Consider the following 14,438-nt stretch of genomic DNA (forward strand, 5'->3'; position numbering starts at 1 on the left):
TAATTTTACGCATGCACTCGTGGATGACTAAATTATACTTTTTAGGGGTCCTTTAGTAAAATCCCTATGCAGTTCAATTTTACATGCTTAGGAAACTTTTCTGCAATGTTTGTTCTACTCATTACCCACTGTAAGAGCACAGGTCAGAGCATTCAATAATTTGAATTTCCTTACCAATGTCATCTTAGAACAAGTTGCATTCCTAGGAAACAGGTTACGCATGGCACTTACAGGGCAGATGGAGAATTCTGGGTAACTGGTGACCACTCCACCATTACACAGAACAAGGAGTATTATGTGTCTGAATTTAGCTGCCAAGGTATTAGGGTTGGTTAAATTCTTAAAAAGGGGAAGAGCAAATTGCTCATTCCAAAAATACTCCGAAATTTTTTGGAGTGCTACAGCACTTTAAAATAGGGCGCTACTGGCACCATGGGTCTCGGGAGGGGGGTTGGAGCGGACCTGGCACATCGCCCTCAGCGCTCACAACCCGCCTTCAACCTAGCTGTGGCCTCAATACCGGACCCCGAGGATGATCCTCCAAAAATTTTTGGAGTATTTTTGGAATGAGCAATTTGCTCTTCCCCTTTTTAAGCACTTTTTCACCTTTTTAATTTTTCACTTTCACGTCCCCAGGTTAGGGTGGGTGATTAGAGAGCCCATACCGCCGGGGTTTAGTCCTGACGAATGCCTTGGTAAATAAAACCACCCATATGGCAGAAACATGTTGACTAAGATTAATATGAGTATTTTCTGAATTTAACCAACCCTAATACCTTGGCAGCTAAATTCAGACACATAATACTCCTTGTTCTGTGCCTTAGGGATCACTTATTAAAATTTATTTTTGATACCCTTGCAAGGCACTATTAACTTTCACTGTAATTTATAGCACGCCCTCCCCACACAACCAGCTCTGCAGTCTTTCTGGCGTCGTAGCACACCGAAGAGGCACTCGGCCTCTTTGGTGGGGCCCGATGATGAAGCATGACACTGACTAGGTCGGTGTGTGAGGGCTTTCTTTACCACCCAAAGTGGGTGTGTGAACCTTGTTTTGACTCCATCATTTGTGGTTTTCAGAGATTTTTCAGAGATTGATCTGACCTCTCTTTTCTTGTTTATTTGTATAAAAAATACAACCATAAAAGTACATAGCTAAAATCACACATGTCATATACACATACATTGATGAATCCATAATATATATAAAATATCAAATGAGACAAGTATTTAAAATAATATGTACAATAATATGATAGGTGGGTACTGCAATCAATAATATGAGCATGTCAAAATTCACCCTTCCAGGACCTTTTGGTAAATCACCTTTAGCTATTACTGTGTGATTTCCTAATTTTAATAGCATTCGTTATGAATAGTGCAACATTATAACACACATGGATGCTATCTAGTGAGACCAAAAAGTTCAGAGCTTTTCCGTGCGTTCAAATGTTCTGGGCAATAAGCATTGGTTTCAGGAAGCGGGCCCTCGGATTCTGGTACATTTTACAAAATAGTAAAAAATGCAGAGTACTTTGTTTACTGTGGCTATGACAAGGGCACAAACGTGCATCAGGGGAGCTCATCCTCATTTGTGGAAAAGCGACTAGATGATGCACAATGAAGTCTCAGCCTTGTCAACACAAAACGGTGTTGAGTAATATTTACATATGTCAAATAGTGGTTTGTCCCCACTTCCTTGTCCAGGGTCTTATAAAAAAAATCACTAGCATTTTTTTCTCGTCGCCTAGATCGCGTTTAACAAGCCTAGATTGGAGAAAGGTTTGCTTGATCTTATTCCAGTTAAGTAACATGAATTAGTTGGTATCAGACTAAACAGACAAATTGCACAATTCGCCCAAAAGACAGTTGGTGTAAGATAACCACTTTTTTTTTAGGGTATTATCCATTGTTAATCAATCGGGGATAATGTTTCTGGTAAAACTAACCTCATCCTTAGCCCACAATGATATCCCTAATAACAGGGGTTTGACCAGAAGGGTGTCATCTAGAAATTGCATGTTGACCTCATTGTGTACTATGGTGTTTGCTGCACAAGGTGGCAGAAATAATACCCTTTTCAAAAATATATTTTCCTCAATTTGCAGGGGATTGATATTTATATAACTCTACTGTGCTAGTTAATCACCGTTCTCCCCCAGTGTTTCGCACAGAGATTTAGAGCCGCTTTAGCTACAGGTAGGAGCGGAGCTAAATGGATGTTCTCAGGGATTCTGGAAATCCAATGAGGCCGGTAGGTGTCATTACTGACCCCATCAGAATTAAAGATGGTCTCGTGATAAGGGCATTGGAGGTCAGCTCGAAAGAAATCTACAGTAACCAATTAAAGGGTAGTGCATCAAAATTCAAACTTTAACATAGCTGTTGAAAACATTAACACAAGATACATTTATGAGCATTTTAAGACATTAACAAGGTCTCCAAATGGAGGCCTGCAAATTTGGCTTACAGTTTGTGGGGTTTTTAACATTTGCCTTTGGTTTCTGTGCCTTTCCTGTAAAGTTGCTTTAGCAACAAGCCCTGAGAACTTGTGAAAATCAGCTTTTGAGTTTTCCTTTCATTCCTAAATGTATTTTTCCTGCTCCCCCAACCCTAAGTCCTATTACCTGGGGCCATCTTTTTAGGAGGATGGGTGGGGGGAGATGAAAGTAAAGAAGACATAACTTCAGGCAATGCACAGAAGACTTTCTGATCCAGCTGAGCCAGGAACAGGTCAGAGGTTTTAATCAAGTTTGCATAGTTAAACTATGTCTTCAGGGTACAGTAATTTAAAGCCAACAGTACCTTTTGTTTGCACCAATAAAAATCATACATTCCTGTGAATTATAACATAAAATAGTTCCTTTACCTATTCTAAGTAAAGCTGCCTGCTAAAATGCACCCATTATGGTTCATTTAAATTATTTGCAATGGTCATTTTTTATTTTTAAAAGTGTTGAAATTGTTGAAAGTTGTACTGCAAGTAGATACTTGCTGCATGTTGACAGTGGGAGTACTCTTTATGTAGCACATGCATGCTTTAAGAACAATGCCTTTGCACAGGCTTGCAATGCAAGAGCGACCTGATTTGTCAGTTCTTGTTTATTTTTCTAAGTCAGACGGCAGTACAACAGTAGTCAAAGCTGTGGGCCACGTCTTTACAGTATTACTGAGCCTAATCTGCAACTCATGGATGAGGTCCAACCAGGCCAAATCTGGTCTGCAGTTCTGTGAGTTCCCCTTTGGCAGTTGGGGTTGGACTGTTTTAACTGGAGAAGGGACATATCTGATTTCAATATGGCGGGGGCGTCTGTATTGCGTGGCATATAAAAATTATGTACTACATGCTGCCCGAATAATTACACCAATACTTTAGGTGAACTGAAGTGTCCCACCCATCAATGTCTTTTTGATACTTAGAGATAGGCAATTCAAATCCTAGCTTATTTAAAAAAAAATAAGCACAGCCCTCCCAGCCACAGCACTTCCATTTTTTATTTTAGGTCTTGTTAGACAGTTTGGAAAAAAAATATCAACACAATATAAACACAAAAAATACAACAATATGAATTGCTCATCAAGAAAATCCATACTTTGATCACACGGATCAAAAAGACCATGGACATATATTATATTCCAATGCATTTACACAGACATGTGTATTTCACATCGCGCAGTGACGGTCAGTCGGATTGTGATGAAAGTTGTCAGAATTGGAGATTGTGGTGTGTAGATGAATCTTGTTGATGTTGTGACTAAACATGGTAAATATTTTTTGAGTTATGTGCATTTTAATCTTAGTGATATCTGTTAGCGCGGTTCTTTCTAGGTGATACCACAGTACATAGCGATGACAAGTCATTATCTGATTGGATAATGACTGTCTTTACAAAAATTGTAGGCAGCTATGTTCTATTAAGGCCATTTGGGCGCTGTTCGAGCTCAGGGCCTTAAACATAAGTATTAGGCTTTATATGATTTCCCTATCTATTACCACTTACTTTCAGTAGTAATAGGCAGACAAATATAATTATAAGTTTATGTACATTTTAAAAACACAGAGTACTGAGGTACTGCCTAGGTACTACAAAGGTAGTACCACAGTGCCTTAAAAAAAGAATTTTAAAACGTTATGTAAAGAAATTGAAAAACTATTGTGATGCTCAATATTTCATAAAAATGGCATACTAGTGTCTTAAAAGTCTCTGCATTTCTGCGATAATACCTTCAAAGTACAGCGTTACCTTTTTTTTTTTAAACTGCATATTTGAAAAAAAAAAGTGTGCTAGGTACAACCATGGTACTGTGTCAACTGGTTAAATAAATATATAGAAATTTATTTAAAAATTCCCATACCTATTTTCACTTTAAACAAATGGTAATAGGTTGTGAACAACAATAAAACCTACTACTTACCTATGTTTACGGCCCTATGCCATAACAACCCAAAATACTACTTATGGCTGCCTTTTACGTTTATAAAGGCAGACATTAGCCAATTATACACTGCCTTGTTACTGCTATGTACGACGATATACCGTTAACTTACTCTGGTATACCGTGGCGCAATATATCACTAGGGGGCACATTTGAGATACTATTGCGCTACACTAGCGTTACGCATAGTGTTGCAAGGGCAATGCAATACTTATGTAACATTTACCAAACTACGCAACCCACCATGCGTTGCCCTGCTTTGCTTGGTACATGTACAGAAACGCAATGCAGTGCAAGTTGCTGACTTGCGTTTTTCTGTACAGCATACACTACAGTCCTCCAAAATTTCTAGAACACCCATACCCCGCTACACTGTACATCACTACACTGTACACCACTCAACTCTACGCTACTCCACTGTACGCCACTGCAGTTAGACCACGCCATTGTACAAGACTTCACTGTATGTGACTCCACTATACACTATTCCACTCTATGCCACCCCACTCTAGGCTAGTCCAATTTATGCCACTCTACTCTATTACACTACATTCTACCCTACTTCACTGTATGGCACTCCAATGCATGCTATTTCACTGTACGCCACCCCACTCTACTGCACTCCACTGTGCACCAGTCCATTCTACGCTATTCCCTTGGATGACACATCACTCTGCAACACTCCACCATATTCAACTCTACCCAACTCCACTGTACGCTATTCTACTGTGCGCCATGCCCCTATATGCCTCTGCACTCTACACTAATCCACTGTATGGCACTCCACTGTTTGCCATTCAAATGTATGTCAAACCACCCAACAACACTTCATTCTATGCTATTCCATTGGACACCACTCCTTTGTACGCAACTCCAATATATGGTATTCCACTTTATCACAATGCACTGTACACCACTTCAGTCCGCTCCACTTCACTGTACGCCATTCCACTATACCCTACTCCACTGTGCGCCAATCCACTGTACGCCACTCCATTGTACTTCACTACACTGTACACTATTCGATTGTATGGCACTTCACTCTACAACACTCCAGTCTACGCGATTCCACTTCATGTCAATCCATCCTTCTGCACTCCACTCTACGCTATTAGACTGTACAGTACTCCACTGTATGCTATTCTGCTGTACGATACTTCACGCCACCACAATGTATGCCACTGCACTCTACGCTGCTCCAGTGTACGATAATCTGCTCCATACTCTAGAACTGCCCTCTATATATCTATACTGCACTTTATGACCCGCTACGAGACTCAACTTCACTCTGTCCATGTATACTCCACTGTCTAACTCTACAGTCCAATCATTTCCCGTACACTCCATTGTACAATACTGGATTCCACTAAACAACACTTTTCAATACTCTACAATAAAGCACTCTTCTCTTTGAGACGCCACTCCAACTCATAAGAGTTTACTCAGCTAATCGCTTCACAATTAGACTATAATCAACTCTGCACCACTCTATGACATGGTAATACACTGTATTATTACTCCATACTACATTACACACCTCCACTGAACTCTACTCCCCTATATGAGACTTTCCCTCGCTCTATGCCACTGTCCAATCATCCACTCTACGCAGCTCCACTGTACAAGACACTAGTGTACTCTATATAACCCCACTCTACAACACTCTACTACACTGCTTCCCACTCTCCCCCACTGCATTGTACTTCACTGCACTCAATTCCACTACACTATACTCCACTCAACTGTACAACACTCTCATTCCTTTTACTGTATGACACGCAAATTAACAGGACCTTAATAAATAACACTTAATACTATGATTTCAAACACATTTTCATTACAACATGAAAAACAATAAAATTCCATGAAAAAAACTGAAGATTAGAGAAAAGGTATAGTTAGGAAAACTTCATTCTTTTCATACGAATCATACTTAAACTAAACAAACATTAGAAATTCTAAAGTTATGGTTATAACTTAAATTTAGAATTTACATACCACCATCTAATTACTATAAATTGCTCACCTAGGTTCACAGTGTTACTTGTGACTTACATTGTAACTTAAAAAACCACCTTCAAATTACTATAAGTCGAGCACCTCCGTACACAGTGTTCTCACCTCACCAAATGACATCACTTATACCATGTCAAATTATAGGTTTCCTAACAACAGTTATGACATCGCGAGATGATTTTTCAGAACATAGTATATGGTAGACCAAAAAATCCCCTGATATTTGTTGAACAACCAACTTAGACCCAGATATACCACGGGTTGGTGTTACTCCTCCCCTTTATAAACAAGACACAATGATCCATTGTTGAATCTGCTTCTATTTATGCTATCCTGGCATGTACATTTGCTGTCTTCTGAGGAGCTGGTCGGCTGCCCTTCTGCCTCGGAATTACACCAAATTTGGTCCGGAGTGCACTCTATGCTTTAAATGGTGTAAATCTGTTCAGTATTTCCTGAGAAATGTAAAAATATATTGATATATGGTGATCAAGGTGGATCCGCAAACCCTTCTGATCACAAGCTTCATTCTGATTGGCTGCCAACACTTCAAACCAAGAAGTGTTGGCAGTCATCTTGTGACTCGGTAAAACCGAGTCACAAACAAAAAGGAACAAATGATTAAAAAAAAGAAAAGGGGGCAGGGTAGAAACACCCTGACCCCCTAGGCCTGGTCAGAGGGTCCCACAGGGCCCTAAAAAGCATTTCTTTAAAAACAAAATGCCAGTGGGATTTGCATACGGTACGCGAATCCTGCCGAGAAAATAAAAATAATTAAGTGCGGTGTCCTGCGCTTCATTTTAATGAGCCCCTGGGTGGGCCAGGTCCCGGGGGCATTCCTATATGTTTATGCGGGGACCCTGCAGGGACCCCCACAACCCCGGGGTCCGCCACATCCCCGGGGCGATACTTATTGAAACCTGCTCTCGCTTCCACAAAGCAAAGCAGAATTGCTTTTGGGCAAAGGAAGCTGCATGTTTGCAGCTCTCTTTACCCAAAAGCAATGCCGGCTCCCGCAGGAGGCATGGTGCCGGGAGGGACCGCGGGGCATTGGAGTTCCCCCCGCGGTCCCCAATGTGAAGACCGGCCCTGGGGATGGGGTCCCTGGGGTCAAATGTGGCCCAGGGAAGGGGGGCCACTCACCACCCCACAGAGATATTAAAAAATAAATGTAACAAAAGGCAAAGAGGCAAAGCCCCGGGGGATGTGATCCCTGGGGCCAATAAAGGCCTCAGGAGGTGGGCCGCTCTGCCCCCATCTATTACAAATGTTATAAATATAAAATAACATATGTGGCCATGGCCCGGGGGATGGGGTCCCCCGGACCAAAATCGGCCTCGGGAGGGGGCCCAAGCAGCCCCCTTCCAGTTAAAAAATAAACTATGTTTCAGGCCATGGGGGATGGGGTCCGAAGGGCCCAAAAATAATTAAGAGTAGAGGGCCACACAGCCCCTCTTCCAAAAATAAAAGAAAGAAAAAAAGCCGGCATCTTGCCGGAGGCCCGTCCCCTCCCTGCTCCACTCTAAAAACACGCCTCCTGGCACGTTCTGGATTGGGAGATTAAGTCCCCTACAATCTTAAGGGTCTTCAGGGGCCAACTAGCCCACCAGGTACCTCCAGTAAGCCCACACTGTGGGATTGCTGAGAGGTGGTCCGAGGCCACGCCCCTTTTTACACCACTCTACAAACGCGCCTCTGGGCGCACTGCTGGTTTGGGTGATGAGGTCCTCTTGTGTCTTAGGACTTCAGGACTAAAGTGGACTTCATCCCCTAGCACCAGTGCGCCAGGAGGCACATTTGCAGAGTGGTGTAAAAAGGGGGCCTGGCCTCAGACCACTCTCAGCAATACAGGTGTCTGGGGCTTACTAGAGATAACAGGAGGCCTAGTTGGCCCCCAGGGACCCTCAGGAGGCAAGGATACTTCATCACCCCAACCAAGAGTGTGCCAGGAGGCACGTTTGCAGAGTGGTGCAGAACGGGGGCGTGGCATGTGTCCACTTCCCAGCAATCCCACTATCTGGGGGTGACAGGTAGGCTAGTTAGCACCTAAGGACCCAAAGCATTTAGGAGGACTTTAATCCCCATCCAAGAGCTCGCCAGGGAGCTTGTTTGCAGAATGGTGGGCAAAGGGGGCGTGGCCAGCTATGAAAACTTATTGGAGGTAATAGGAGAGGTTGTCCTTGGGGGCCAACTACTCCTCTTGTTACCTCCAGTAAGTCTCACACAGTGGGATTACTAAGAGGTCTTCGGAGGTCATTCCCCCTTTCTCCACCACTCTGCAAAGTGCCTCCTGGCACACTACAGGTTGGGGGATGAAGTCCACTTCATTTCTGAGGGACTTTGGGGGCAAAGGAACCCTCCTGGTACCTCCTGTAAGTCCTACGGAGGGGCATTTTTGAGCGCTGGTCAAAGGCCCAGTGCCCTTTCTGCACCACTCTGCAAACGCTACTACATTATAGTTAGTAATTAGTATTTAAAAAAAACGTATAAATTCACTGAAAAAAACAAAGGTTTCGGGGAATTTAAAGTTAGTAATTAGCATTTAAAAAAACTTTGAAATTCACTGAAAAAAACATAGGTTTCAGGGACGTTATGGTTAGGAATTAGAATTTAAACAGGCAATGGCATAGCCAATAGGTCTCGCTTTTTTGATCTTATAAGTATTTACTTATGCAGCATTATATCATTGGTGCAACAATATTAATTGTTGCATGGCTAAACAGTTATAATGTCGCCAAGGCGAGACCTATTGGCTATGCTAATTCTTGAGCGCTGGTCAAAGGCCCAGTGCCCTTTCTGCACCACTCTGCAAACGCTACTACATTATAGTTAGTAATTAGTATTTAAAAAAAACTTATAAATTCACTGAAAAAAACAAAGGTTTCAGGGAATTTAAAGTTAGTAATTAGCATTTAAAAAAACTTTGAAATTCACTGAAAAAAACATAGGTTTCAGGGACGTTATGGTTAGGAATTAGAATTTAAACAGGCAATGGCATAGCCAATAGGTCTCGCTTTTTTGATCTTATAAGTATTTACTTATGCAGCATTATATCATTGGTGCAACAATATTAATTGTTGCATGGCTAAACAGTTATAATGTCGCCAAGGCGAGACCTATTGGCTATGCTAATTCTTTTTGTTGGGGTGGGCATAAAGAACAGGACGGTGAAGGTTAGTTTGTTAGTTATTTAGTTAGAGTGAGTGAGAAAGTTAGTAAGTGAGAGAGTGAGTGAGTTAGTGTTTTAGTGAGAGTGAGAGAGTTAGTTAGTAAGAGAGTGAGAGTTAGTCAGTAATTGAGATAGTGATAGTTATAGAGAGAGTGATAGAGTTATTTAGTGAGAGTGAGAGAGGCATTCAGTTTAAACAAAACAAGGCGATAAATATGGCACTAAATACTGGTTTTGCGTTTCACATATTTTAAGATAAGTTGCAAAATGTCACTTGATTACATAAAAACAAATGATGCAAATTTCACACATCATTAATAAAAACACACTCGGTGGTGACCCGTGAAGGGTCATCTGTTGTCAAAAACATTTCATTCATCCCATTGCGGCAGACCTCAACTGCGGGACAAACCCAAGGTCACTGTAAGCTGACCTGCCAATCTCTGTACTTAAGGGGATCCTTGACAGGATGAAGCACAACTACTGCTGTATCCCTGCGCTGCTCCTGCTTGATTTTGTGACTGAGGGGGGTGTCTTGAGGAGCAAGGGGTTCAGGGGGAGTTTACCACAACTGGCCCGGAGGAGCTGCGCGCAGGCCCCATCTGGCTGCGCAGGGAGGAGCGAGGCGCTGTTGAGAGCAGGGTGAGCATCAGCTAAGCAACAGCCAAAGGTCACGATTCTTGGCGGATAAATTGCAGATACAGTGAGGGCATTTGTATCAGTAAACATCAAGCACACTCCGCTGCCACCCAAAGGCCTGTCCTCCCCTCTGCCCCGGAGTTGCGCTTGAGAGGGGTGCTCTGGAGGTGGGCAGCTCCTCGGCTGGGCCCCTGCGAGCAGGGTGGGGGTGTGTGAGCTGTGCGGGAGGGCGCGAGCTGTGCGGGAGGGCGCAAGCTGAGCGCGAGCAGGGAGGGGGAGCGCTAGCGGGCATGGGCCGTCTCCATCAGACAAGTGTTGGTCTACTATGCATATTGTAGTAGTTCTTAAAAAGTGTTCTAGGGGTAGGGCGAAGCAAGCATTGCCCCTTGGATCGTAGCTCTTCCTGAAGTTGTCTAGCTAGGAGAAGATGCGTATGACTTGGGTGACTGGAGTGTGGCAGGCAGGGCACTATGGAGTGGGCCGTTCGCAGATCCGGATGGCGCACTCCATGCAGAAGAGATTGTGGCTGCAAGGCACCAGGTCGGCGATCTCCTCACTCTCGTAGCACACCATGCAGTTGCGAGCGCTCTTCCGGTGGCCATCTGAGCTGCTAGAATCCGTCGGGGAGCCGAAAGCTGCAGAGATGCTTTCGGGTAAGGAGGAAGACAAAGAGTATCCTGTGCTGTGGAGAAAGAAGAGAGCGAGCCGAGGAGGGAGGGGGAGAAGGGAGAGGGTAGTGAGAGCAGAGAGCAAGGAGCATGATTCACGCGCTGTAAGGCTTAATGAGCCAAGACAGAAAACCAGATGCGGGCTGCGCGCGTGCACGCGTGGGTAACTGCAAGCTTGAGGCCAGCAAAAGCGTGTGGTAGGACTTTTAAAAGCCCACTTACTAAATGTCTTGCAGTGCATGCGCTGGCTAAGGCGAGACCTAAAAACCTTTCAAATTCACTGAAAAAAAACATACATTTCAGGGACATTATAGTTAGAAATTAGCATTAAAAAAACCTTAGGAAATCACTGAAAAAAAACAAAGGTTTCAGGGACGTTATAGTTAGTTGGACATTTCACTCATACAAAATCAGAGAAATTCGGCTGTTATAGTTAGTTGAGCTAACTATAACTTGCGCCCCCGCAATGCACTGCTGTTGACGTGACATATTACATCACTCATGACATGGTCAGTGACATAACTGATGACATCTCAAATGACATCACTGATAACATCATCCGGTTAATATCTGATGCACCTCCTCTCACCCTAATATAACCTTTCATACACCCACTCTAAAATGCAAACTGCTATTCTCGAAACCATAGACACACCAATACCAGTCAGTACATACCCACTCCATGATTCATTGGTCTACACATATCCACTCACGCACCAATACAGTCACTCAGACATGCAGTCACTCATAAATACAGCTTCTGATATGTTATGTTATCTGGAATTTGTAGAGGGGGTGGCTACTCCAAAGAGTGTCCCGGCGCTAAGGAAAGACCACCATAACCATTGACAGACAATCACCCCCAACAACATATATACTGGGTGTATGCACTCATATACCCATACAGACACTCACATACTGTCACTCACCCATAGAGTTACTAACACACCTAGTCAGTCACCTCAATAACCTATAGTTATACACACACCACCTCACTTATTCATAGAGATACTAACGCATACTTACTCTCTTCTACTATCACTGACACAAGCACACACTCATCCATACAGCCACTCTCACAATCACTCACTCTCACATATAGTTAGTTATATACTCCAACACTCACATATACTGCCTTTCACATATGTAGTTACTCATTCATATTCCACTGTGACATCCATTCACTCACCGACGTAGCCATACGCACACTCACTCACCCATACAGCCCCTCGCAGACGCACTCATGAACCCATATACCCACTAAATCACCCACTCACACATCCATGCAGGGAGTTACACCCCCATCCCCCCACCCCCCACACAGACACTCAGGCACCCATACAGGTACTCAGACACCCAATCATTAACCCATGTAGACACTCATGTAGGTACTCACCAACCCATGCAGCCACTTACACACCAACTGACAGACTGATACAGACATTCACACAGATTAGTCATTCACCATGCATTCACTAAGACACATTTAATCATTCACTTAAACAGTCAGTCACAAACCCACTAAATCATCCATTCAAACACTCATACACCCACTCATTCGTCAACCTATGCGCATTAATATATATAACATTCTTAAACTTTTAAAAATCACCCAGTCTCTGGATGATGTCATCAGTGATGTAATTTTCGATGTCATCAGTGATGTCACTGACCATGCCATGAGTGATGTAATGTGTGACATCATCAGCAGTGCATTGCGAGGACGCGAGTTATAGTTAGCTCAGCTAACTATAACAGCTGAATTTCTCTGGTTTTGTATGAGTGAAATGTCCAACTAACTATAACGTCCCTGAAATCTGTGGTTGTTTCAGTGAAAAAAAAAAATATATATATATATAGGTATATATAGTTAGGATTGTTTTCCATAGGGAAATCGTAACATTCTATTGGGAATAACTTTGGCGCCGGTTGAGGAATCTTCCTGAAAGTTTCCTTAACTTTGCCTCGCAGCGCTCCGGTCCTTCCCTGAAAGTTTGGGGGGGATTCGTCAAGCGGGGGCCGCGATAAAAGGGGGGTCCCAAAACGTGTTTTCCCCATGTTAATTTCCATAGGGCGGTTGGACTCACTTTTAGCCCGAACGGCTGAATGGTTTTCCACCAAACTTGGCAAAATTGTAGGGACTGGTAGCCCGATGTGCCGTTGCTATGTCTCAAGATATGTGCTCCAGTGGTTTTTACGAAAACTAACTTTGAAAAAATATATATTGGGCTACATTGGGCTATATATATGTTAGAGCCCAAATGTAGCCCAATGTAGCCCAAAGATGGCCACCAGGGACAAAAAAAAACAAATGTAGCCCAAATATCAGCCAGATGTAGCCCAACTATAGCCCAATGACAGAATGTCCCAGAGTGTTCTAAAGAACAACTAGAGCGCTAACAGTCTTACTTATGACAAACGTATGGCACACCTGAAGTCATCTTGATTGGAATAAAGTGTTAACACTTAAAACATTTAATTTTCAAAGGAACAAAATGAGGGGGTTCATTTTGCCATAGAAATTATGATTAGTGATGAAGACAGAAAAATTAGGGCACATTTTGAGTGACTTCTCAAATCCTCTGATATTTCATTAAAAAAATTCTGATATGCAGTCTCCCAAGATGGCCACCAGAGACAAAAGAGCCTGTGCTTAAAAACTCTGTTAGCAAAGCAGGCATTTGAGATTTAAAAAACGTTTTAATATATAAAAACGTTATCCACTAATAGAATTAGCATTTAAAAAACCTTGCGAATTCAATGAAAAAACCATAGGTTTCAGGCCTTATATAGTTAGGAATTAGCATTTAAAAAACCTTGCGAATTCACTGAAAAAACCATAGGTTTCAGGCCTTATATAGTTAGGAATTAGCATTTAAAAAACCTTTGAAATTCACTGAAAAAACCATAGGTTTCAGGCCTTATATAGTTAGGAATTATCATTTAAAAAAACCTTGCAAATTCACTGAAAAAACCATAGGTTTCAGGCCTTATATAGTTAGGAATTAGCATTTAAAAAACCTTTGAAATTCACTGAAAAAAACATAGGTTTCAGGCCTTATATAGTTAGGAATTAGCATTTAAAAAACCATTCACTGAAAAAACCATAGGTTTCAGGAGTTATATAGTTAGGAATTAGCTTTTAAAAAACCTTTGAAATTCACTCAAAAAACTATAAGTTTTAGTGGTGTTATAGTTAGCTGGACATTTTACTCATACAAAACCATTAAAATTGCTCCTATGTAGTTAGTTGTACTAACTATATTTCGCGCACCCACAATCCACTGCTGATGATGTCACATATTAGATCATTCATGACATGGTCAGTGACATCACTGATGACATCTCAAATGACATCACTGATGACATCATCCACGTGACAATCACATACACCTTTTCATACACTATTACAATTTTTCATCACTCTTTGTAAAATACAGAGTATCATATTTAAATCCATTGTCACAGCAATACAAGTATCTAAAAATCCACTCAGTGATTCATAGATG

General features: G+C 42.2%; 1 protein-coding gene across 1 annotated transcript in view; it reads right to left on the reverse strand.

Moving 5' to 3' along the window:
- The window catches only part of PEX7 (peroxisomal biogenesis factor 7), a 1,057,085-nt gene that overhangs the window by 842,580 nt on the left and 200,067 nt on the right, over nt 1-14,438 (reverse strand). The gene's annotated exons all lie outside the window — the stretch shown is intronic.

This window comes from Lissotriton helveticus, chromosome 6 (genome assembly GCF_964261635.1).
Source record: "Lissotriton helveticus chromosome 6, aLisHel1.1, whole genome shotgun sequence".
NCBI lineage: Eukaryota > Metazoa > Chordata > Amphibia > Caudata > Salamandridae > Lissotriton > Lissotriton helveticus.